The 25,916-nt window shown below is 44.2% G+C and overlaps 1 protein-coding gene and 1 long non-coding RNA gene across 2 annotated transcripts in view; one reads left to right on the top strand and one right to left on the bottom strand.

Annotated features, from left to right (window-relative positions):
• Positions 1 to 25,916, bottom strand: part of LOC133128076 (neurexin-3a-like) — a 396,336-nt gene that overhangs the window by 162,965 nt on the left and 207,455 nt on the right. The gene's annotated exons all lie outside the window — the stretch shown is intronic.
• Positions 602 to 2,626, top strand: LOC133128078 (uncharacterized). Its single transcript, XR_009708718.1, has 3 exons — positions 602 to 690; positions 1,610 to 1,659; positions 2,551 to 2,626. It is a non-coding gene; the product is annotated as an uncharacterized LOC133128078 (long non-coding RNA).

Below are 25,916 nucleotides of genomic sequence, written 5' to 3' on the forward strand. Positions count from 1 at the left end.
TATTTCTGTGTATCAATAGGTAATCCTGTTAGGTATACTCTGTGCCTGTAAAATATGAAAACTGCCTAAAAAGGTTCAAATGCTTGTCGCTGGGGCAGGACCCTACAAGTGCCTAAAATATTACCCCGAGCCATATACAGCTAATTTGTACCTTTTTTGCTTGGAAAGAATACTCATTCAAAAAAGAACTCCATTGTCACTTTATTTCTGGGAGTGCCCATAACTGGGCATTAATTATACACTTACGGGGAAAGAGGTCTTCACTGGTAATTTCCCTTAACCACTGTAACCAAATTCGCTGGATGTGGTTTCTTTATAGCAAGAGGAGATTCCGTCACTGGTTTGAGGGGGATTAAGGGATTTAAACTTTGCGGGGCTTGCAGAGTAGTTGTGTGTCAGGTTGAATAGCCATCAGATGATCTCCCTGCTTTGATCTGAGATAATGTATGTGCAAAGGGTTGAGGAACCAAAGGCACCAGGTGATCCACCTGTCCAATAAATCCGCAGCAGGTGTTCCGTGTTACATATGGTACACGTTTGCAATCGGGTGTGTTCGACGTATAATTAGCTCAGTTAAGGGTACAGTAGTTACCAGAGCACAGTGATCACATGCGCAAGCGGAACTGAGTGGCACACTTTAAAGACAAGCTGAAACAGAAGTTAGGGCAGCACTAGTTTCTGCGGTATGAGGTATATGCAAATTAATTTTCCATGGGGGAATTTTTGGAGGACGGGGAGTAGACTGACGTTAAATGAGGAGGGGGAAGCAGAGCTATAGCCTACATATGGTACAAGTTTGCAATCGGGTGTGTTCGATGATTGAGATGATGAGAATTAGCTCACTTAAGGGTACAGTACGTACCAGAGCACAGTGCATGAAAAAGATATTGATTGAAAGGGGAACAGAAAATTGACAGAGATTTAATCTAAATGCGGGCGTGCAGCCCGCATTTAAATTAAATGTATGACAATTTGATACACTTTTTGGAATGTATAACTTTAAGTTTGTATGGTTATGTAGAATTGAGGAAAAAGCAAACATTTTGATTTCAGCATGTCTTTAAAGAGAACATCCTTGCTATTCTTCCTTGTAGATTAACTCAGTGAAAATAATCAAACAAAATGGCGGGCATCCATGTCTGTGCTCTGCGTTTTTCTGAAGCTTATTGGTTTTGGTTATACTCATGGCAATGAATTATGTACTGCAACTAGATGCCAGTAAATTTGTGTGAAAAAACCCCATTACAGACTGTGCAACACACCCCAACCTGCAGCTCTTCAGTGCAACTGCTCTTCTGTTTAATCAAAATTCACTCAATCAAAATCAGCAAGCATCATTTAATAGCAATTCATTCCGCAGCAAATGGTCAGGGAAATGCTAAGTCTTTTAAAATGGAGAGAGAGAGTGTGGAGAGAGAGAAATGCAGCGAAACAACTATTTGAAGACACTAGACACAGAAGAAATATATTACTTTGTGGTGCAACAACAGCGCATTTGCTTTACAAGATATAAAAGCACTTTCCCTTTTGTTGATGTATTTAATAGTGTGTTGAAAATTGAACACATAAATAAGAAATGAGATATACTCCCGCTACTTTTCCCCCGAAGCGGCTGAACTGCGGAGGAAGCTGGGAGAACACAAAGAGGCGCTGACACGGGTGAGTGACGAACGGGACTCGTGGTAAAGGGCTGCCCTGCTATGGCTTTCATTAGCCTTAATTATATCATCTCTCCATTAGTGCATTAACCCCCCCCACTGCCCCCCATTAATATAATGCATGGTCGATATTGTCAACGTTGCCAAGGGTCGCTACCCTGTCTTGACTTAATGTTCCCATACGAATAACTACATTTTGTGGATTTAGATAATTCTTCAATGAAATTGCATCTATATTTTATTTAATATTAGAAAAAGTAAGTAATATATCTTTAAGATTCTACTGAAAATACATGGGGCATGTAGATCATAATAAAGTTAAACAATACATGAGACAATATGATTTATGTGCATTCTGCATGCATTTACAATATAGCCTGACATAAAAAGTCACCAATTCTTGTGTAGATTTTTCATGCATTATATATGAAGTTCATATATATTCATAAAACATGCCTTCTCTACATACACTCATCACTTTATTAGGTACTTATTAGACTAATTTATTAGACTTAGCAGTCATCTGCTGCTGTAGCCCATCCACTTCAAGGTTCAAGATGCTCTTCTGCATACCACTGTTGTAATGTGTGGTTATTTGAGTTACTGTCACCTTCCTGCGTGAGCCAGACTTCTCTGACCTCTCTGATTAGCAAGGCCTTCTCATCACAGAACTGTCGCTCACTGGATTGGTATTGTTTTTCGCACCATTCTCTGTAACCACTATTGTGAATGAGAATCCTAGGAGATCAGCAGTTTCTGAGATACTGAAACCATCCAAATGGGGGGGGACTATGTATGTAAAGGGATGTGATTCCTACACGCATCACCGCATATGGATGTAACCGTATGTCCTGTGTGGTTGGCCCTGAATCTGCCCCCCCCGTGCTGTCAGGTGAGGCGGCATTCTGACGGGCAGGTGCCAAAGAGACTACACGCCCTCGGGTTGTGATTAACTCCCGCCATGAAGCCGGAGAGCGTTGATGAATCGGTCCTGCTGCTTCACCTGCCTTTGATGCTGCTTTGACGTCAACGGACCCTGGGGCTCTTCAGACCCCCTCCAGTGCCTCTGGAGGAATTTTGAAAAAATAAAACAAAAGGGAGACAGAGAGGCAGGGCCTCGCGCCTGTCGATTCTGGAAAATTCTACCACTCTGTGATCTGCATGCCCAGACCTGACGGCCGTGGGTGTTACCATGTGATCTCGCTTTATGCTGTCAGTGACGCCGAATCTTCCATTCCGATGCGTGCTGTATGTCTGTTATGAAGACCTGGGTTGAATAACTGCAACTGGTTTGGATTTAATTAAAACGTTTCAGATTTTCCCCCATTTGTCTCCTAATTTGGTCGGCAATTGCATCCTGTTTATTTCAACCACCTATGCTCATTCAGGAAACACCGCTACGACCCCTTTCCCTGGCGGCCCGGAAGGAGATCATCATGCATTCTTAAAGTCGCACCATCTCAAGCACCAGACCGTGATTCCAGGGCGATCCGGGGAGCTTGTTGTATGTGGCAATCCTCCCCGAGAGTCCCTCCGCCCACCCTCAGAGCAGCAGGCCAATCATGCTGCTCCCTCATGTGCTGGCTGTACTCGGGGCATGAACCGGTGCGTGAACCGGTCCTCAGTATGCAACTGCATCAAACTGATGCCTGGATAAGTCCAATGCCTTAACTGTGTGCCACCGCTGCGCCCGGATTCAAATACTTTTCTACACTTTACTGAGCTTGTCTGGTGTATTGGAACTTCTGAAATAGTACAAAACCCACATTCTGCTCCTCTTGATTGGCTCGATTGCAGGAGTCAAGATCAATCGAGCACAGAAAAGCATTTGAATCTGAAACATTTATTTCACCCAGGTCTTTGAGAATCTTGGGCCGCGGATTTCGGGGGGCTTTGGAGCAGTTCGGTATCATTGGCCTGTGCCACGGAGCACTAGAGCTGGCCAATGGCTTAGTGATGGCACACACAGGGAGAAGGTTCTTGGCACAGTGAGAGATCAGGTGTCTCGATGCCCAATCCTAGAGGGCCGCAGTCTCTTCTTTTCAAACAGCAGTTAAAATAGACCTTGGAAATAAGGTTTAGCCTATCAAGGACATTGGCTGGTACAGCAAAATCCAGCAGTTACAGCGGCCCTCCAAGATTTTGAATGTAGTTTTATATTTTATGACGGACAAGTGTGGCTGTATATGTAGGTGAGCACACAAGCATATGTGTATGTCTGAGTGAGTGAGTCAGTGAGACTGAATGTGTGTGTGTGTGTGTGTGTGTGTCTGTTTGAGTGTCTTGGGTTGAAGCAAAACAGCCACTGTATGTCAGATCTTAGATGATGCAACAAGGCAGAATTATAGATATATTTCGGCAAGGAATGCATTAGTAGAAAACAGAAAGCTGTCATATATTTGATGTGGGTGATTCAGAACACCTTGTTGTGTCGTTGACATTTCCTCCATGTTCTGGATGGGATCCAGGAAAATGCCTGTGGAATAAAAGGAAGATAGATGCTCTTGACAGTAGCACAGCACGCCGTTCTCTGCATATATCATCGGCGTGTCAGGTGTGTGCGCGTGCGTGTGTGCATATTTATATATTCAGGCCTGTGTTTTGCTCCTGATATTAGAATCTCCTCAATCAAAATACCGAAATAATGTCTTATTATCTGTGCCACTTTCAACTGCCTTGCAAGACATTATTTTCTCATTTCAGGATTAATTTAGATAACTGTATTAGCAAATTACCCAGGCATTTTCTTAAGTTACAGTTATTTTCCTTTTTTCTCTCTAGTGCAAGAATTCTTTCCTTTGCCATTTCAAGGATGAATGCAAGGATTATGGCAAAGAAAATGGCAGCATGAAACTTTAATCTGAGGTGTCAAGTGTGTTAAAAAGTCCTAACTGTGATTTTATTAATTTATTTCACAAGCCTGACAGTTAACTGTATGATTAAAACATTTTAGAAAAAGAAAATCCGCCCAGCAACAAAATGACTGCATGTTAATTGCACACACCTGTGCTAACAGGAGAAAATGAGAGCAGAGAGTGTCGAAGAATGACAGACAGAACAATGAGCAATTATAGACAATTGGCCAATATCAAAAGATTGCTCCTTCAATGTGCCACTCTACCTGGGAACGGGCATAGGGGTGGAGGCCAAGCACTGCTCCCTCCATAAATACTTGCTGTAAGGGAATCATTAAACGCCCCCAAAGAACCTGCCCACATATAGCAGAGGCTAAAATGCCATTCCACGAACCGGAAGCTACCCTGCTGTAAAACCCAGCTCATAAGCTGATCAGACTGTAAAGGCTGGGTATGAGCTGTCAACCAGTTAGTGCTGCTAGCTTGACATAGTTTGACAGCTGGTCAAACTATGGCAAGCTGGGAGCTGGTCTAAACTGGTCAACCAGCAACCAGCAGTTTCAAAACCTAGCTTGAACTGTTTTTAAGCTGTTTTGGCAGAACAAACATGGCTCTTAGTTTCCCCCACTCACACTTGTGAGAGAATATGGTGTTCCACAGCTGTGTGCTCTTGCAGAGCTTCTACTACAGGCAACTTGAGCTCATTCTGAGCCAAGATCAACATGTGAGCAACTGTCTATTAAAAGCTGTTGGGATGCTAGACCCATGTAGCTCTACACAATGCAGCTACATGCTGATATGTTATTAATCATTAGTTATGCTATACACACAGTCAGCATGATAATGCATTATTGGTATATGTCAGTCATATCGGAACACTGTTTGGCATCTTGCTGTCACGTTTCATGCTTGTCATGTCTTGTTTTATGTTTAGTTATTGTCTTGGTTATGTTATTGTCATGTCACGTATTATGTTAGTCTTGTCATGTCACGTAATATAGATTATTGTCATAGTTTTGCAAACTTGTTATGTCACAATTTATGCATACACTTTTTTGTGTCTTTCTGCAAACCTTGCATTCCTACTTTCTCTCTCTCCCTTTCTGTCACTCACACCCTAATTGTTTCAATTTCCCTTGTCTTCTTACTAATCTAATAATGCTAGATCAGGATTGGGTAATACTAACATTCTAACCATGTGTTCATGTTACCTTACATTACATTACATTACATTATTGGCATTTGGCAGACGCTCTTATCCCGAGCGACGTACAACAAAGTGCATACCCATAACCAGGGATAAGTTCACTGAAAGAGCCTAGAGGGAAGTACAATTTCAACTGCTACCTGTACAACCTGTTGAACAAAGAAACAAACAGAGCAAAAGTGACCAAAGTTCACTATCCAAACACTGCTTACCTAGCTAACTAAAAATACCGATACACAAAGCAAGTCACAGAGACAACAATTAAGGTTCACAGGAAGGTAGGGAGGGATGGGGAGAGGTGCTGCTTGAAGAGGTGTGTCTTCAGCTTGCGCTTGAAGGTGGGGAGAGATTCTTCAGTTCTGACCTCAACGGGGAGTTCGTTCCACCACTGTGGAGCCAGAACAGACAGTAGTCGTGAGCGTGAGGTGGAGGTTCGGAGAGGGGGAGGTGCCAAGCGGCCTGTGGTGGCTGAACGAAGAGGTCTGGCAGGGGTGTAGGGTCTGATGACTGTTTGTAGATAAGCTGGGGAAGACCCCTTAACTGCTTGGAAGGCTAGCACCAATGTTTTGAATTTGATGCGAGCCATGACAGGCAGCCAGTGGAGGGAAGTAAGCAGGGGGGTGACGTGTGAGTATTTGGGAAGGTTGAAGACCAGACGAGCTGCTGCATTCTGGATAAGTTTCTTGTGCATGTCATTTACTAATTTACTAACGCTAGGGCAGGATAGGTTTATTACTAACGATTACTAATTCCCTTGTTAACTTGTCAATCCTCCACACCTGATTTCCATTCTCATACTGCTCTCAAACTAATTGTCTACACCTGTCTACACCTGCATATAAAGCTCAGTTTCATGTCATGTCTTTGCAAAATTGTTGCCCCCTGTGTGTCAGTGCACGGTTTGAGTGGTTTTGTCAAGCCATTGTCTACCCGTTACGATCCAAGCCTGTTTATTGACCGAAGATTATTGACTTCTGTTTTGTTGACCATTGCCTGCCTGTACCACGACTTTGCCTGCTGTTTTTGTACTTTTGCCTCGCGGAGCAGACTTCGGTCTTGACTCTTGCGCCGTCATCGACCCTGAGCCTGCCTACCGCCCACCTGTACTTCTGCCCCGCTGAGAGCTTTCCTGGCTACCGGACTTCTTGCATGGTGTACCGATTACGAGACTGCCTTTTCCCTCGGTACTGCGCTTTGGTTTCTTGGCTGGATTTTACGTGTACGAACATTGCTTGTTTTTGACTACACTCTCTGGATATTCCCTGAATAAAGCCCTGACAGGACTTTACTATACCATTGTTTCTGAGTCGTGCATTTTGGGTCCAAACCCCCACGCACCGTCTCACTTGCAGTGTAAATACTATCAAATCACTTTTAAAATGGTTTCTCATATATCTCAGGAATAAATAAAATATATATTTATATATATTTTATGGATTCCTGTTCAGTCCTACATTCAAATTAATTCTGTATGATGCAATATCAATGTTTTTACAGAAATTGTTAGGGACTCTGACTATGGGTAAGGGGTTGTATCTTAAAAGTAATTTGCCACAATCTGGGGCAGTAAAGCCATCAACAAAAAAGTAATTTCGACCATAAGGCGAAGAACCGGAAATCATTTAGGCCAGACATCATTTTCTCTGAAAAGGACTACAGAAAATAGATATTTATGAAAATATGCAAAAACTGCAAAAGGAAATTTGAAAGTTAAAGGTTAATATCTCACATCAAGGTTTATGACTTCATTTATAAACTTAAATACTGTAGTACTCAGTACTGTACTGTATGCACCTCTGTTTTTACTTCATGGTTCAATTAATTGTCGTTACAGCAAAAAGAAATGTTCAACATTCAAAACATCAACCTGTTCTTCATTTATCATGAAAATGTAAACATAATTTAATAATTTCTTGCTGAAATGTGCTGCATTATCACTAAGTCACCAAGGGAAATTTTTTTGCACGTGTGTTAAAACAAGACTGTATTTTTTCGGTGTGCAGCATGTGCCAAACTGAAGGATAGAGGATGGATTTTTTTCTTGCTTTGACAAAGTAAGCGGTGATACAGTTTTGATTAGACAGCCATTGTTGCTTCAGTGGTTTCTCAGAATCCACATCTCTCCCTGCGTGTAGGTGAGCGGCAACAACATACAGGTTACACAGGCTACTGTTTATTTTACACGGTGGGGCAAGTGAGGGAACAGAGTGGCGCACTGCCACTACATCAGGTTATCTGTACTGATTCCAGCTGATCCCAGAGTCTAGTGGAACCAAAACAACTAACCCTAAAATAACAAAACAAACTGCTTCAGTGTTACTTAGCAATTCAGGAAGAAGCTTTCTTGCACTTCTCTTTTCTCATACTGCATTGTGAGTTTTGAAAAACTAGTTAAAAAAGGTAGGTAGAAGGAACATGACATCAATGTTTGGATAGTTAACTTTGGTCACTTTTGCTCTTGTTTGTTTGTTTGTTTGTTCAAAAAAATAAATAAAAAAAAATAAAAAAAATGCCCCTTGTCCTTATCTTTGTTGTACAGGTAGCAGTTGAAATTGTACTTACCTCTAGGGTCTTTCAGCGAACTTATCCCTGGTTATGGGTATGCACTTTGTTGTACGTCGCTCTGGATAAGAGCGTCTGCCAAATGCCAATAATGTAATGTAATGTAATGTAATGGGACATGTGTCCCTGTGTAACCTAGCCCTGTCCGGGAATGTGCTATAAAGTCACTAATAACAGCTGATACATATCGCCAGGTATCAACTCTGGTGTTGAGCTGTCAGAGGGATTGGCTCTACACTGATAAATAGCAGGAGGTTCCCCTTAAACTATGAAGCCACATATTAGACAATTTACTCAATTTTTTTGTCAGAGAATGAGAGGATGACTATTCATCATACTTTGGGGGCGGATTATGTAAATAGAACATTCAAATTAAAGTGAAATTAGTACGTGTATTTATCACAATACTGCAGGCCTCAGTGGTTTCCGCTAGGCCTTTGATCACCATGGAAACGGGCCTATGATTTGCATGGTAGCCCAGGCTCAGGCGCATGAGAAGCTCTGATAATGTTTTTGTTTTCCTGCTGGCAAAAGTTTGGCTGATGGGTGAACTGTCGTTTGACGGAGAGGGAGATGGGGGCAGCACATGTGCGACAGAACTGGTGAAGCTACCTCTGGACTATCGAGGCCACGACTCATTTGCCCCATGCTGAAAATTCCAGCTAAAACCAGCCTAAACTGGTCAAGCTGGTTTAAGCTGTGTTCTTTTAGCTGGTCAGCCAGCTATTTACCAGCTGATGTGCCCATATAGTCAGCTAGTCGACTAATTATCCACCAGCTTATCCAGCTTTGACCAGCTTTGATCAGCTAGAGACCAGCCACAGACTAGCTCTGACCTCCTAGTGATGAAAACGTAGCTAAAACCATCTTGAACCATCTTAGCTGGTCTTAGCTGGAATTTAGCTGGTCTTAGCTGGAATTTTCAGCAGGGCGGCCTTTTTGTAATGATAGGGGAGACATTTGTGCAACCAAATGAGGAAAACAAAATGCCATGTCCTCTTCATCATGGTTTGTCATCTTGTAGTAAATGTATTTTTTTAGGAAACTGTTTATGCACAAAATATGCCTTTAAGTTCTATTTCTTTATTAGCTTCACTTTAAGCTCTATGGGAATTGGATTTTATCCAATCTCGAGACTGAAAAACGATCTACGCAACGCCATCTTGATGGCCAATCAGGGCAAAGATGCGCTTTAGCGACCAAATTTACATACGGTGGCTATATAAGTGACATCGCAGGCCGTCATTCTTTCTTCTCAAATTTTCAGCGCAAGGTTAGCAACCTAGCTGGAGACTTACGTTTCTACCACGCCAAAGTTCTTCGTCTGCGAGCAGAAACGCGCCGCTGTGAGGAAGGAGCTTTTTTTCCCGACTGAAAGGCCCTCGCAAGACGACGTCGAGCTCGAAGATTCGCCATGAAGCAGTGCCAAGGGTGCGACGCAGCCGTGGAGGGTACGGACCCTCACACTTCTTGCATTATGTGTCTCGGCGAGACCCATGCTCTCGCGGCCTTAACTAAGGTGACCTGCACCGCCTGCGCTGCACTCGGGGCGCAGGAGTTACTGCGCCGGGCAAGCATGCACCGCGAAGACGCCAGTTGGGTTGACTTCCCGGAGCCTTTTGGCTCTGTCGCTATCCCAACGGCGACGGGTGAGTTGGAGCACCACCCCTCCCTGTTGAAAGACTTTCCGGTCGTGATGAAAGAGGCGGCGACCAGAGCGGAGCTCCCCTGGCTCCCTCCTCCTGCAGCGCCTGTAAACCAGCTGGTGGCTCCAGTGTACAGGCGCGACACATCGAGGCACGGTGTGCAACCGACCCCCGTTTGCCCGTCTGTGCAGCACTACGTGCAGCTAACCTGGGACAAGCCTTTCTCTACGAAAGCCCCGGTAGTGTCTTTTTCGCCTTTCACGGTGGTGTCGGGCCGACAAAAGCTTCAGATGGAGGGGGTTCCGCGACTCGAAGATTCCTTGGCTACTCATCTCCTCGCCCCCACAGCAAGGTGGAGCGCAAGGAAGCCTAACCTTCCCACTCGGTCTGGGCAGATATCAGCTGCCTTGTCTGAACGTTCGTTTATCTGCGGTTCCCAAGGCGCCGATGCAACGAACAATCTTGCTGTCCTAGCGATAGCACAGACGAACTTGATCGAGTCCCTTACTTCCTCCCTCGCAGATGATGTTTCTGCCGAGCTGAGGAAGAACGCGGGCGCAATCCTGCACCTCACCCAGGTGTTGGCACAGGATTTTGGACGGATTATGGGCTGGAGTGTAGCCTCTCTCCGGCACTTATGGCTAGTGAACTCGGCACTCCCTTAAGCGGACAAGGTCCCCCTCCTTGATGCCCCAGTCTCTCTCGACGGTCTCTTCGGTCCAGCGGTGACCGAAGCGATAGCGAGGTTTAAACGACTGGATGAGGAGAGACCCACTCTGCAGAAGCACCTGCCTCTTGCTTCAGATGCAAGACGCCAGGATCGCTGTTCGTGGTCTAAGACTCGCCGCACTCCTGTGTCGTCATCCCGGCGCTCAACTGAGGAGCAGCCCAGTGACCGTAGAGACGCTACCGCTATTGCTAGCGGCAAGGCTTGGACGAAGCCGTTCAACCCTGCTGCACCCAGGGCTCACCCGCCTCAATCGAAAGCCCAGAAGCGTTCCTGAATCTCCGTGGGAGAGTGTCATAGAGGCGATCCGGTCGAGTGGACCAGACACCCCTCCTGTATCACTGACTTTACTAGCGCCTACTCGGGAGCGAGTTTCGCCCTTACAGTCACAAAGCACACTCCCCCTATTGTTACACAAACATTTCCCTTGCCCTCTGCCTCAAAGCTGCCATCAGCGCTTGGTGATTTCCCAGTCAAAAGGGGCCTTTTTCCCCGACATTCAGGCAGTATTGGAGTCCTCGCCGGCTCAGAATCGAAGCCGGCCAGGACTCTACGTCAGCCTATCCCAGATAAACACCAGGTCGATGGCTCGAATTCGACCCCGTCCCCACTTAAGAGCCGGGCTTCTGCAAATTCAGAAGCCTGTGGTACAGTCTGCACTGCTTTCAACCAGGTCCGCGTTCAACCTTTGTGCTTGGACTCGGAAGTGCAAGCTGACGCCATGGCTCAGTACTGTAATCAGAGCGCGCTACGCGTTACAGTTCGCTGTCCCCCCTCCTCCTTTTGTAGGAGTAAGGGAAACGAATATGCCCCTGCATCTAAACAGCGCACTTTCCCAAGAGATAGAGACTCTCTTGGCAAAAATCGCGATCCTCCTAGTCCCCAAACACGACGAAATGCGAGAGTTTTATTCCCTTTATTTCCTCGTTCCAAAGAAAGATGGCGGTGTGAGACCAATACTGGACCTGCGAGCACTGAACCATCATTTGGTGAAACGACGTTTTCAGATGCTAACGCACAAGCACGTAATGAGCTCAATCAGCCAAGGGGACTGGTTCACGCTCGTAGATTTAAAAGACGCTTACTTCCATGTGAACATTGTACAGCGCCATTGGCAGTACCTTCGTTTCGCTTTTCTGGGAAGAGCGTACAAATTTACCAAACTCCCATTCGGTCTGTCCCTGGCACCCCGCACCTTCGAAATGGTGGCGTGGGCTGCTATCGCCCCGTTGCGACAACAGGGCATACGTGTTTTAACGTATCTGGACGACTGGCTTGTGTTAGCCCCTTCCAGGGAGTTGGCTGCGAAACACACAGAGATGCTGATAACCCACATCGAAGGATTGGGTTTCACCATCAATCGCGACAAGAGTGTTTTCACCCAGAGCCAGTGTGTTCAGTACCTAGGGCTCCGGCTGAACTCATTGTCAATGACGGCGCGTCTCTCTCAGGAGAGAATTGCTTCCCTGAGAGACCACGCTTGCCGATTTCTCCCAGGTCGCTGCATCAGTGGAATCACGATTATGCACCTGTTGGGTTTAATGGCGGCAGCAATCGCCGTGGTTCTGTTGGGATTGCTACGCATGAGACCGGTGCAATTCTGGCTCAAGCGAATGCATTTCGATCCAATGAGAGACCGCGCAAAGCTGTTTCGCATTCCGCAGTCGGTTGTGAGAGCACTCTCGCACTGGCGAAATGGGCGAGTGTCGGTGTGCCAATGGGCGCTATCTCCACTCATGTCCCTGTATACACAGACGCCTCCACCAAGGGGTGGGGGGCGGTCTGCAATGGAATGATGGCGAGCGGGTTGTGGAACCCTCCTCTGCCTCATATCAATGTGCTGGAGATCACAGCAGTATGGCTTGCATTACAACGTTTCGAACCCCTTCTTCGCGGCAGACACGTTCTAATCAGAAGCGACAACAAAGCGACAGTCGCTTACCTAAACCGACAGGGCGGCACCAAACGTCCACATCTACACCGGCTGGCGGTGAGGATCTGGACTTGGGCATATCCGCGAGTTCGCTCCTTATGGGCGCTCTACGTCCCGGGGCAGCTGAACTGCGGCGCAGACCTCTTGTCTCGGGGCGGTCCCTCCCCCCTAGAGTGGTGTCTTCACCCACTCGTGGTAGCGGAGGTGTGGTCACGCTTTGGGAAAGCGAGAGTGGATTTATTTGCCTCCCGACAGAATGTGCATTGCCCATTATGGTTTGCGATGACAGCAACCGGCTCGCCCCCACTGGGAGTGGACACGCTAGCCCATTGCTGGCCCAAGGGCCTCCTTTATGCCTTCCCTCCCTTTGGTCTGGTACCGCAGGTACTAGCCAAAGCGAGAGAGGAGAGGAAACCCCTGATTTTGATCGTGCCAGATTGGCCGCACAAACAGTGGATGGCCGATGTAGCCCTGCTGCTGACGTCCCGTGGCGACTTCCCCAGCGCCGGGACCTCCTGTCACAGGGGGCGGGGACCATTTTTCATCCCCACCCAAGCAGGCTGCGCCTCACGGCTTGGCCCCTGTTAGGGGCAGGCTCGTGAACATGGGATTGAGCGAGGCAGCTGTAAATACTATACAGCATGCTTGCGCTATCTCAACTACAATGGCTTATAAAGGCAGATGGGAGGCCTTCGAGACTTGGTGTCTCGAACGCTCTCAGGACCCCCTGGTGTGCCCTGTATCCGTAGTGCTCAACTTTGTGCAGAGCCTACTTGATAAGGGGTTATCTTTGTCAACGTTAAGGGGGTATGTCTTCGCAATTTCTGCATGCCATACTGGCTATAGTGGCTCTACGGTGGCTGCCCACCCCCTGGTAAAGCGTTTCATCCAGGGCGTCCGGTGTCTGAAACCTGTGGCCCCACCCCGTGTTCCGCAGTGGGACTTAACGGTGGTACTGAAAGCCTTGTGTAGCCCTCCTTTCGAACCGCTGGAGAGCATTGAGTGGAGAGCTTTGTCCCTTAAGGTGGCGCTGCTTACTGCACTAGTTTCTGCTAAGCGAGTAAGCGATTTATGCGCCTTGTCTGTGCACCCGGACTGTCTCTCCTTTTCAGGATCTGACAGAGTTGTGCTGAGACCGAACCCTGCGTTTACCCCGAAGGTTATCACCACGTCCTTCCGCTCACGGGTATTGGACCTGGTGGCTTTCAAGCCCCCTCCTCATGACGATGAGGAGGATGCTATGCTGCATAAACTTTGCCCAGTGCGTGCTCTGTCGATATACGTACGACGTTCGCAGCCTATTCGACAAGCAGATCAGCTGTTTGTCTGTTATGGTGCTGCTGCTAAGGGAAAACCTGTTACGGCACAGAGATTTTCCCATTGGCTTACTGACGCAATCAACTGGGCGTATGAGTGTATGGGCTTGCCCCCTCTGTCGGAGGTTCGCGCCCACTCTACTCAAGGCATGGCAGCTTCTCGGGCACTTTTTAAAGGGGTCAGTGTGCAGGACATTTGTACAGCGGCGTCATGGAGTTCGCCATGCGCCTTTGTACGTTTCTATCTGCTGGATGCATCGACACCGTCGGTTGCGCATGCAGTCCTGAGCTCAGTGTCCAATCGGACGTAGCTCCTGCTCAAACACATTATGTGCGACGCCTCTATGCGGTGGCTAGAGGCGTGCATGTTTATATTGACCATCTCCCGGCTTGGGTATTCGGTAGCTGGTTTACATGAACCGAGCGCTGGGGATGGTTGTGGCTCCTCGGTTTATACAGTCCCCCTTTTTTCATGCATGAAAAAGGGCTGGCTATTGAGGGGAGCCCCTCTTGATTGGCTATCACTGCCATCGCCTGTTGTTCTGCATCAGGGGGCTGATGTTGACGACAGGGCGTGGGCTATAGGGTTCCCATAGAGCTTAAAGTGAAGCTAATAAAGAAATAGAACTTCCGGGTACAGCGGTACCCATTGTTCTATGAGTTATTAGCGAGCTTTAAGCTTCACAGGCCCTGTCTCTTTCCTTCGCTGAAAATTTGTCTTGAAGAAAGAATGACGGCCTGCGATGTCGCTTATATAGCCACCGTATGTAAATTTGGTCGCTAAAGCGCATCTTTTTACCCTGATTAGCCATCAAGATGGCGTTGCGTAGATCGTTTTTCAGTCTCGAGATTGGATAAAATCCAATTCCCATAGAGCTTAAAGCTCGCTAATAACTCATAGAACAATGGGTACCGCTGTACCCGGAAGTTATGTCTTGCTTGAACCTTGATCTGGAGCATTCTAATTTTACACAAATTTAATGCAGAAGACAAATCAATTGTGTGGGATACACATACCTAATAATAAATATCAACCTGGGGCACTATGAAGATTACCTTACTGGCAGGCAGTAAGAAGTATGTATTTTCATACTGTTATCTTTTAAATTGAGTACAGAGAAATTGACTTAAAACTGGCTTACAGGCATAAAAAAAACAATTTGGCAGCTAAATTATTTCTTTGCTTCGCTGTCTGTATAGTACTCTGCTGTTTGATCTGCTGGATTGTGTTAATAATAAGAATTATGACAGCCAATGCCTAATTGACAATTACTATCCAACTTATCTAAAGTAACTTGTTCTAAACAAAATTTCATTGCCAGCTTTTAGAAAAAACATTGTGTGATTTCAAAACTCAAATATAACAGTTAAGCATTCAAGAAAAAAATGACACAGAACTTCAGACACACAGTGGCGCTCGCATAAGTGCATAATTCCATTCTCTGCCCACTCTCGGTGACAATGTACCATGGAGATTTTGTTCTTACGTGACCAAATTCCGAGAAATTACTAAAAAGAATTACTTCTTTGAGCCACGCGGAAATAATGTGCAGTTATGAAACCGTAGGTCAACTCGTCTTGAAGAAAAAATAAAATAAAATAATGAAATGAAAGTGTGCAATTTAAGATGAATCACTTGACTACAAAAGGCTTTTAACATAAAATTTAAAATGTAATCTTGAAGCTATCCCGCTGTTAGCAGGTGAAGCCTTAGCTGTCAGCATTCACTTCACAGATTTAATGGCCTAACCTGATGGCCAGCATTCTCACAGTCTATTCATCCACACTCTCCTTCATCTTCTGCACATTTCACTCTCCTGAGAGGGATAAGACAGGCTCAGACATGCTCTGAGTTACATTGTGTGCTTTTATGGAAGGCACTTTAAAAGATATATTAAATATATATTAAATATCTTCTGTATTAAATATATTATATATTAATTTTTATATATAAATATATTAATATATTTTTATTTTATTTTATTACCACAGCCTTCCAAGGGAGAGGGAAAATAATATGCAATAATACATTAATAAAGATTCTTATTATTATCATTATTATTAGTAGTAGTAGTTATAGTAGTAGTAGTCGTAGCAGCAGCAGGAGTAGCAATAGTGTAGCAGTAGTATCAGTAGTAGTACTGTAGCATGAATAGGGGTAGTCATTCCTGTTTTTTGTTGTTATATACAGTAACATTTACAGTACAATGGTTATACTGTTGTTTGTTATGGATATAGATACAGAGAAGCAGTTCCTGCCATGAAGCATTGTGTATCTGAATTTAGCATCCCAACCTAAGGGGAGGATGAAAGGCTGAAACGGATAGAGATGAAAGAGGCTGAGCAGCTGATACATTTCAGTTGGAGACAGCAGCTCCACTAATCGGCTTGGTTTGCATCCTGGAATCTCGAACCTGATTCCCAGATTCCTACCCTCTCAGCAATCATACAGCATGCACTGACTGGGACATTATTTACATATTTTGTTATTGCGATATAATTTTCAGAAATGTATTGTGTAACACAGCCTGCAGTTAGACTTTTACAGTCAGGTCCATAAATATTGGGACATCGACACAATTCTCATCTTTTTGGCTCGATACACCACCACAATGGATTTGAAATGAAACGAACAAGATGTGCTTTAACTGCAGACTTTCAGCTTTAATTTGAGGGTATTTACATCCAAATCAGGTGAACGGTGTAGGAATTACAAGCAATTTGGCAGCTAAATTATTTCAAAAGTAACAAACAAAAGTAATGGGACAAACTAACAATCATAAATCAAACTTTCACTTTTTAATACTTGGTTGCAAATCCTTTGCAGTCAATTACAGCCTGAAGTCTGGAACGCATCGACATCACCAGACGCTGGGTTTCATCCCTGGTGATGCTCTGCCAGGCTTCTACTGCAACTGTCTTCAGTTCCTGCTTGTTCTTGGGGCATTTTCCCTTCAGTTTTGTCTTCAGCAAGTGAAATGCATGTTCAATCGGATTCAGGTCAGGTGATTGACTTGGCCATTGCATAACATTCCACTTCTTTGCCTTAAAAAACTCTTTGGTTGCTGTCGCAGTATGCTTCGGGTCATTGTCCATCTGCACTGTGAAGCGCCGTCCAATGAGTTCTGAAGCATTTGGCTGAATATGAGCAGATAATATTGCCCGAAACACTTCAGAATTCATCCTGCTGCTTTTGTCAGCAGTCACATCATCAATAAATACAAGGGAACCAGTTCCATTGGCAGCCATACATGCCCACGCCATGACACTACCACCACCATGCTTCACTGATGAGGTGGTATGTTTTAGATAATGAGCAGTTCCTTTCCTTCTCCATACTCATACTCTTCTCTTCCCATCATTCTGGTACAAGTTGATCTTTGTCTTTGTGGTGAACCCTCTGTATTCACTCTGGTGAAGTCTTCTCTTGATTGTTGACTTTGACACACATACACCTACCTCCTGGAGAGTGTTCTTGATCTGGCCAACTGTTGTGAAGGGGTTTTTCTTCACCAGGGAAAGAATTCTTCTGTCATCCACCACAGTTGTTTTCTGTGGTCTTCCGGGTCTTTTGGTGTTGCTGAGCTCACCAGTGTGTTCTTTCTTTTTATGAATATTCCAAACAGTTGATTTGGCCAAACCTAATGTTTTTGCTATCTCTCTGATGGGTTTTTATTTTATTTTTCAGCCTGATGATGGCTTGCTTCACTGATAGTGACAGCTCTTTGGATCTCATATTGAGAGTTGACAGCAACAGATTCAAAATGCAAATAGCACACTTGAAATGAACTCTAGACCTTTTATCTGCTCCTTGTAAATGAGATAATGAGGGAATAACACACACCTGGCCATGGAACAGCTGAGTAGCCAATTGTCCCATTACTTTTGGTCCCTTAAAAAATGGGAGGCACATATAGAAACTGTTGTAATTCCTACACCGTTCACCTGATTTGGATGTAAATACCCTCAAATTAAAGCTGAAAGTCTGCAGTTAAAGCATATCTTGTTCGTTTCATTTCAAATCCATTGTGGTGGTGTATCGAGCCAAAAAGATGAGAATTGTGTCGATGTCCCAATATTTATGGACCTGACTGTAAAAGTCTTTTAAAAAAAGTAAAAAGCAGGGAGGCAGAGAGGTATTGTGTGAGAATTTTGGAGCAGGGTGTTGGATTTGTATTTATTTTCTGTTGATTCTATGTTCATTTCTCACAGGCTGTAAGGTCTCTCTGCAAGTGTAAAATAACACAAGATATTCTGTGTGGTGCCTGCCTGTAACCTTACCTCCCTCCCTTCCTGTATTCCTGGGGGTCTAAAGCAAATAACCTACTATTAGATATATGAAACCTGTAAGAAATGTTCTCTTATGTACCATACATTATTGTGGCCAATTTTAGTTCCAAATAGTCAATATTAGCCATATACTGCGTAAGTAGCATTATCTTGAATCCAATTGTATCCATGCCCTACTTCACAGACAGAGTTAATAGTTTCCATTATTTGGAAAATGTGGTGTGGGGTGACTTATTACTATACCAAAGACCCATTTTCATGAAAGCTGTGCTTTTATTAACATAATTGAGTATGCGTTCAGTTTATGGAAAAATAGAAGTTGATTCTTTGTGTGTTTCAGAACGGTGCATGCAGGAGGGGCACAACAAGATAACAGGACCTGCGGTGATGGAATATGCACAAGCTGGCTACACGCCTAGAATAAGTTTTATTTTCGTATAACCAGTGAGTACTATTAAAACACATCTGGCTACAAGGGATTCATTTTAATTTAGCACAAATAATGCTGCAAGAATAATAACTGAAAAAGATACAATAGAACCACATAAGACAGTGGCTGAATGACCAGCAAATGGACTTCAATACTTTTTGAGGTAACTTAAAACCTCAAATAACATAATTGGATCATTTCAAATGAATGATTAAAAAAATAAAATAATTAGCATATATTGTATAAATATCTGTCCTCTGTACGATGAAAAAACTTCATAGCAGGAAAAAAGAATAACGGGGGCAGGTTCAAGGTTCAAGATCTTGAAGTGATGACTAATTTCTATCTCCCTTTACCTAAAGATACTCTTGTAGGGAACGTCCATATTACGCATTCACTTTAAGAAAATACTTATTCCGAGTGGTAATTGACATTTATCATTGTGAATTGGGCACACCCTGTATTGAACCCCATTTGAATAATTGAAATACGTTTAAATATGAATGGCCCACATTATTGATATTACTCTGGTAGTGCTGCTGGTGTGCTATGGATGCTTTCTGAATCATACATACTTTATTATTATTTTTTGTTTTAACAGGCAAAAACTTTGTGGATTCCCCATGAGTCCCTGAGACCCGGGTCAAATACTGTATGTAATTGTTTTGGATTAAAATACTTTTTTAAGCTTTACTGAGCCTGTCTGGTACCTATGAAATCTTCTCAAATATTTCACTTCTGGTGTGGCTTGGTTGGCTGAATTGCATCAGAAAATCTCAAATGAGCACAGAAAAGTATTTGAATCCAAAATAATGACATATTTGACCCAGGACTGCCACACAGGAAATTACATAACAACACAGGGGAACTGTCTGAGCATGATGTACAGGAAATTATATTATATTGTATGGTATCTGTTCATGTGGAATATCTTAAGTTAATGCCCATTCCTTTAACAACCACCACAGTCAGGTTGCAATACAATCGAAGACATGCACCCCTCTCTCCAAATAACAGATATATTTTGGTCCGAATTCTGTACTGTTAGGTAGAGTCCATTTAAACATCAATAATAAAACCATTTCTAATGCATTATAGGAAACTGTAGATCAGGTTTAGCAATGTCAGACATTTTTGAGGATTCATGTTGAACCTAATATGAAATAGGACGGTCATATAATCGGTTAGCTACTCCGTGACCTTGTGACAGTTGTGCACTCATTGTGGCGCCATTTTAAATCTGCTTACCCGTGTGGCTGCTGTCTGGGTTCAGGGCATACAAGGGAGCTGTCGTTTTCCAGGAACACAAAGTTGTACTCCTGCTGACGACAAGGAGAGCAAATCGTACACAACCGAGAGGGCATCTATGCGCACGGAAAAACCCACTGTTGTGTGCAAGCTCCGGTCATACAGACAAAGGAAAATGAGAGATGACTGCATTATAAATAAACCTGACTCCCAAAAAACCAATGAGTGTCTTTACAGACCAGCTGGGGTGGAAGGCATCGAGGGGCTTTGTCAGCGATGAGCGGGCACATCTGTCGGTGCTGAGAATGATTCTCTTCCCGGCTTGATTTTCAGCCCTAACTAATCCTTTTTTGTTTCAGTTGGAACCAAATTATTTTATTTCCTTCACTCTCCACCACGCAGATATCTCCCCCCACCCTTGCAAAGTAGACCACGAGGTGCCAACTCCTTTCCTTTTTTCACCTGGCAGCTCAATAATGAATTCATCATTTTAAACGACTTGGCTTATGTGTGCCATTTTTACTTTGTGCTTTGTACTTTTATGGATTTGACTGCAACAACACTCGATCCCAGATTTTCTATGTGACGGAAAGTATTTCTATAAATGCGTCACTCGGGGAGCAGAATAGATGTGATGCATTCTGTCGTCTTAAAGAGGCCTGAGCTACTTGCTTTGACAACAAAGAAGTTAAATTACTCAAATGAGTATTTGTAATTCAAAAATCAGACTTAATAATAATAATAATAATAATTCATCCATCCATCAATTATTTTACCCTCTTATTCCTGGTCCGGATTGCAGGGGAGATCCCAGCATGCATTGCGCAAGAGGTGGGACAGTTAATCAAAGGGCACAATTTATTATTATTATTATTATTATTATTATTATTATTATGAATGGTAAATATAATAATAGTACAGTGTTTTTAAACCCAAAGCAATGTTGGTGTCTTAAGGGATATGTGAGACCACAATACAAAATAAAGCACGAAAAGAGAAAAGGTGGCATGGCCGAAGAAGGCAATTTAAAGAAATGTTCATGGCAATGACCCAGATCAGACCCACTTTAGCGATGGGTGTTGGGGCCAGGAGCCATCTGAGGTAGCAACGCGCCTACTCTACTTGCAAAGCTCCAGATAATAGATAAAGAAACATTTTTCTTCTTCTCAATAATGTTTTAACCTCAGGTGATATTTTATCTACAGGCTGAACCTACCAAATTATGTTTGTGAAGGTGAGGATTTAATTCAAGTTGACTTTAAATTGAATTGTGTTGTTGAAAGTTAAGGACGAATACTGCATGACTCCAGGCCAGGGACAATTTTTATGATAACAAATACATGCAAAAAGGCCTGGCAATTGTTTTAATAAATGGCTGAAACTAAAGTGATTTCCTATGAAAGAGTAGAAAGGCAGAGCCACCAGATTGTGTGCAATGAAACACAGTGCCCAGTTGCTGAGGTAATCGCTATTTCAATAGGAATGCTTATGAGTCAATTTAGAATTTGAAAAACAAATCCAAATCAGCTTCAGGATTCTTGAAAATGAAGCCATGTTCTCGGTCTTCTCGATACATAATTGAACAGTTGATCCGGTTCCTGGATTAGATTTGAGTGAGAAAATGTATTTGCAAAAGATAATGATGTTTGTCAATTATGAGTCTTCACTGAATGTTTCTACTCTCGTCAAAACACTGTCTCATCTTACCGTCTGGTCTGAGAAAACACTACAACTTTGGTATTTGGCAGTGTTAGAACAGTGATTCGCATCTCATAAGTACACAAATTTGTTGCCATTCAGGAAGCAGTGAGAATGCTCAGAGCAGTATTTATATTTTAAAGTAATTTTCTTTCAAACCCCCCCCCCCCATTAATGGTGAATGAATCATACCTTATCCAGCTGAGGAAGTTACTTATTGCAGTTATGTGTCCTGCAGTCAAATACAATCATGACTGTGAATGTGGCTGGGACTCCCATTGGATAATAGCCCAGTGTACTGTTCTATGGTATAGACCAGCCCTGGGTCAAATATGTAATTGTTTTGGATTCAAATACTTTTCTGCTCGATTGATTTTGTCTGGTGCGATTTAGCCAATCAAGAGGACCAAAGGCCAAGTTTACACTTTTTGAGAGTATTTAATTGGTCCAAATATACCAGACAAGTTCAGTAACGAGTAGAAAAGTATTTGAATAAAAGAAAATGATGCACTTAACAACAGCATGGGTATGGTATGGATCTTGTTCCATTTCTAGTTAGACAGAGGGTTTTTTCCTTGTGCCCTCACATAATCAGTGCCTTACCTTACATAATTGAGAGGTAAGTTCCTTTAGGAACCCCTCTCCATCAAACAAAGTCAGTCTGAACACACCTCATTTCTGCTAATTACATAACTCCAGGCGCTCTCTCTCTTCTGATCACATCATTGGGCTACCCGGTCCTCTAAAGATTGTGTTCGTGCGCACCATGAAGCAGCTTGTAGTCTTTCTCCTTTTTTATCGAACAGACAGACAGACTAACTGACAGATGGACAGAGAGGCCAGTCTCCCAAAAAGCTTTTTTGTGGCTGTAAACAAAGGGGCCAGTAGAGGTTTCTTTTCCTCAAAAGGCCCGTAAACCAGCTCAATTTAACACAGCCCAAACAATTATGTTGCACTGCCCAGGGATTCAATTCCAGACTCAAAGCGTCTTCAGGCTCTCCCGGCTTCTCATCAGTATTTTTGAGAGTGGACATGAAGCGTAGAGCAGAGAGGGAATTGTTGTAAACCTGACTTTCCAGTTCTATTTGTCTTTGGAGGGACGGGGAAAAGAAAGAGGCACAAGAGATGATGTAAGTCTCACAGGTCGTTTAATGATAGATAGGCCCAGATAGAGTTCAGTGCCGACGGTATACGTCTAATACTACAAAAAAACAACCCTGTGAATTCAGGATCTACTATAAGTGCTCATTGCAAACAGAACTTCTGCAAATACGGAGCCATGACATGTCAAACGGTAATGAGGTCTGACACAATCCTTAGACTCTGGATAGCCGAATCTTAGCCTCGAGTTACAGAAGGAGTGTATCCTTGATCTGCTGGCTGACAAAATAAATTAGGGTTTGCGAAGCAACTACCGTACCGCTTTGCCTACCAGCAAAATAGCAGACGCCTTTAATTTTTCCGATAAATCTAGCAGGACCATCACCGCCACCTCTGCGTTAATCACATTCAAGGTCGCTGAGAGTACACAGGTCCACTTTCCACAGCATCACCCTGATGATTTGAGGAAATATTAAAATGCAGCATGTATGTGCATTTCACAGCTGCCTGCATACATCAACATATGTTGAGAACATAATGATTACTACTTTGTGTAGCAGTGCAACGTCTAGCAGAACGGATAGGAGAAATGAGAGCCTCTGACAGTGAATTGAACTCCGACTACAGATTCCCTGTTCCCGTAATGAAAATAAATGCAGCACAAATTAAATACTCTTTTAGTACGGAGTGCTCATGCATCAGAATAAAGGAAAGGTAAGCGTCTCCGTGAGGCGCGGTGGACAGCAATAAGATTACCCTCCTCATAATTGATTAGCGATAACCAGAGACTGACTTGTAAATGTGGTATTGTACTACCGAACCCAGGTAGGCAGAATCCATTTCTCAGCTTCTTCCTTTCAGTTTACTTTACAGATAAATCCCTCAGGAGAAGCCCAAAGCCTGTTCTAATCCTGGTCTCTGGAGCAAAATAATACAGAAACTCGGTGAAGAAATGGATGAAAGAAATTTTAGGTTATCTCATTGTTAGCACTTCCAACCATTTATTTGTCTTTCAAAGAACTCAATGAACAGAATCATCTGGAGGGGTCAGTAAGATATCAGGGTTCGATGAATGGCTCAGTCAATCCTAATCAAGAGCAGAGCTGGAATTCAAACCAGCATACAGCTTGGGACCCATAGAGCATACAGCTTGCTGGTAAACATTGGGTGAGATTTGAGTTTCAGGCAAACATGGTGGCTCTGTCCACAGAGCTGGCCCACTGTACTCGGAGCTGAAAACAAAGGGATTTGAAAGCAAAATGTATCCATTTGCATTTACCATGATGATAACCAGAGGGCAAAGGCAATGCACATGAATGGGTCCTCACCCCTCCCGTCCTTATTTTATTAAAAACAAAAACAAATAAATATGTTAATGTGTGCCTCAATACCATAGTCTGCTCTTGAAAAGCAGGGCATTACATGCTTGAAAACTGTAACTGGTAAACAGCAGTCACCTACTTGCTTATAGAATATAATTTAATAATCAACTAATCTTGTGACTGGTGTACATTATGAAGTTGTTTTACTTTTTCTGTGGGATTAGCGCAGAAGAGCAGTTGTCTGGCAGTAAGAAGTGACCCTGAGCAAGACACCTCACCCCAAATTGCTCCCGATGAGTTGGTCGGTGTTATGGTTTGGGTTTTGGTGTTGGTTGCATGTGTTTTCTGTTTCCTTTTTCCGTTCCCCGCTCCGCCAAAATCACTCCGCTTTTCTCTCAGAAATGCGTAAGGTTTTTGATCACCCCGTACGAGGGAGAGAGGCCAGTAACCGGCTCCTCTCCCTCCATCAGGGCTTCACTCCCGTGTCCTCCTACGCTGTCGACTTTCGCATTTTAGCCGCTCAAAGCGGCTGGGATGAGGTAGCTCTCCAGGGAGTTTTTCTTAGCGGTTTGACTGATAAATTAAAGGATGAATTAGCGGTTCGCGATGAGACCTCCTCGCTTGAGGAGCTAATTGATTTAGCCACACGCCTCGATAACCGCCTCCGTGAAAGACGTAGGGAGAGAGAGGGCACGCTGGTTTCCCGGACTCGCTTCCTGACTCCATGCTCTGGCTTCCCGTCCGCGGACAACTCCCCGACGGCCCCGGTCCCAGTACTAGATCCCTCTTCGTCCGACAGCCCTGGAGAGCCCATGCAGCTGGGTCGCATGCGGCTCACCCCGTCGGAGCAACAACGCCGAGTTCGCCAGGGTTTGTGCATCTACTGTTGGCAGGCGGGACATTTCCTGGCGGCTTGTCCCACGCTGCCAAAAGATCAGGCTCATCAGCGGCTGGGAGGGCGCTGATGAGCCATACCACTTCCTCCACGGGCCCCCCCACCAGACTTACACAGAAAGGTATGCTGAAATGGCAACTGAACTCCTCTGCAAGTTCTGATTGACTCTGGCGCCGATGACAATTTTATTGATTCTGTTCTCTCCTCTCAACTAGGTTTAACACTAGAGGCTCTCACTGAACCGAAAGACGTGTTTACACTTAACGGTAAACTGCTGGCCCACGTTACTCACCGCACCAGCCCCCTCTCCTTACAACTCTCCGGTAACCACCATGAAATAATATCACTGTTTGTTATTCTGTCTCCTTCCGTGCCCTTAGTTCTCGGGCTTCCCTGGCTTAAGTTACATAACCCACACATTAACTGGTCCAAATTCACCATCTCCAATTGGAGCGTGTATTGCCACTCTCACTGCCTGCACTCAGCTAACCCCATTAGCTTAGTCACCTCGCCTGTTACCTCTACGCCCGTCGACCTGTCCACCGTTCCATCCGAATACCACGACCTTCACCTGGTTTTTAGTAAAGACCGTGCACTGTCACTCCCACCTCACAGACCATACGACTGCGCCATTGACTTAGTTCCCGGGGCTCCACTTCCCAGTAGCCGTTTGTATCACCTCTCCAAACCCGAAAAGGAGAGCATGACCCAGTACATTAATGAGTCCGTTGCTGCTGGTTTGATTCGCCCCTCCTCTTCCCCTCTTTTTGTGTCCAAAAAGGACAAGAGTCTGCGTCCCTGCATAGACTACCGAGGCTTAAACGAAATCACGGTAAAAAATAAATATCCGCTCCCCCTCTTAGACTCGGCTTTCGGTTTCGAGCACCAATCGGCCATCTTCACAAAACTAGACCTTCGCAACGCATACTACCTGGTTCGCATTAGGGAGGGGGACGAGTGGAAGACGGCATTTAACACACCCTTGGGTCAGTTCGAATACCTCGTCATGCCATTCGGGCTCACCAACG

The sequence above is a fragment of the Conger conger genome, chromosome 5 (genome assembly GCF_963514075.1).
Source record: "Conger conger chromosome 5, fConCon1.1, whole genome shotgun sequence".
In the NCBI taxonomy this organism is placed as follows: Eukaryota; Metazoa; Chordata; class Actinopteri; order Anguilliformes; family Congridae; genus Conger; species Conger conger.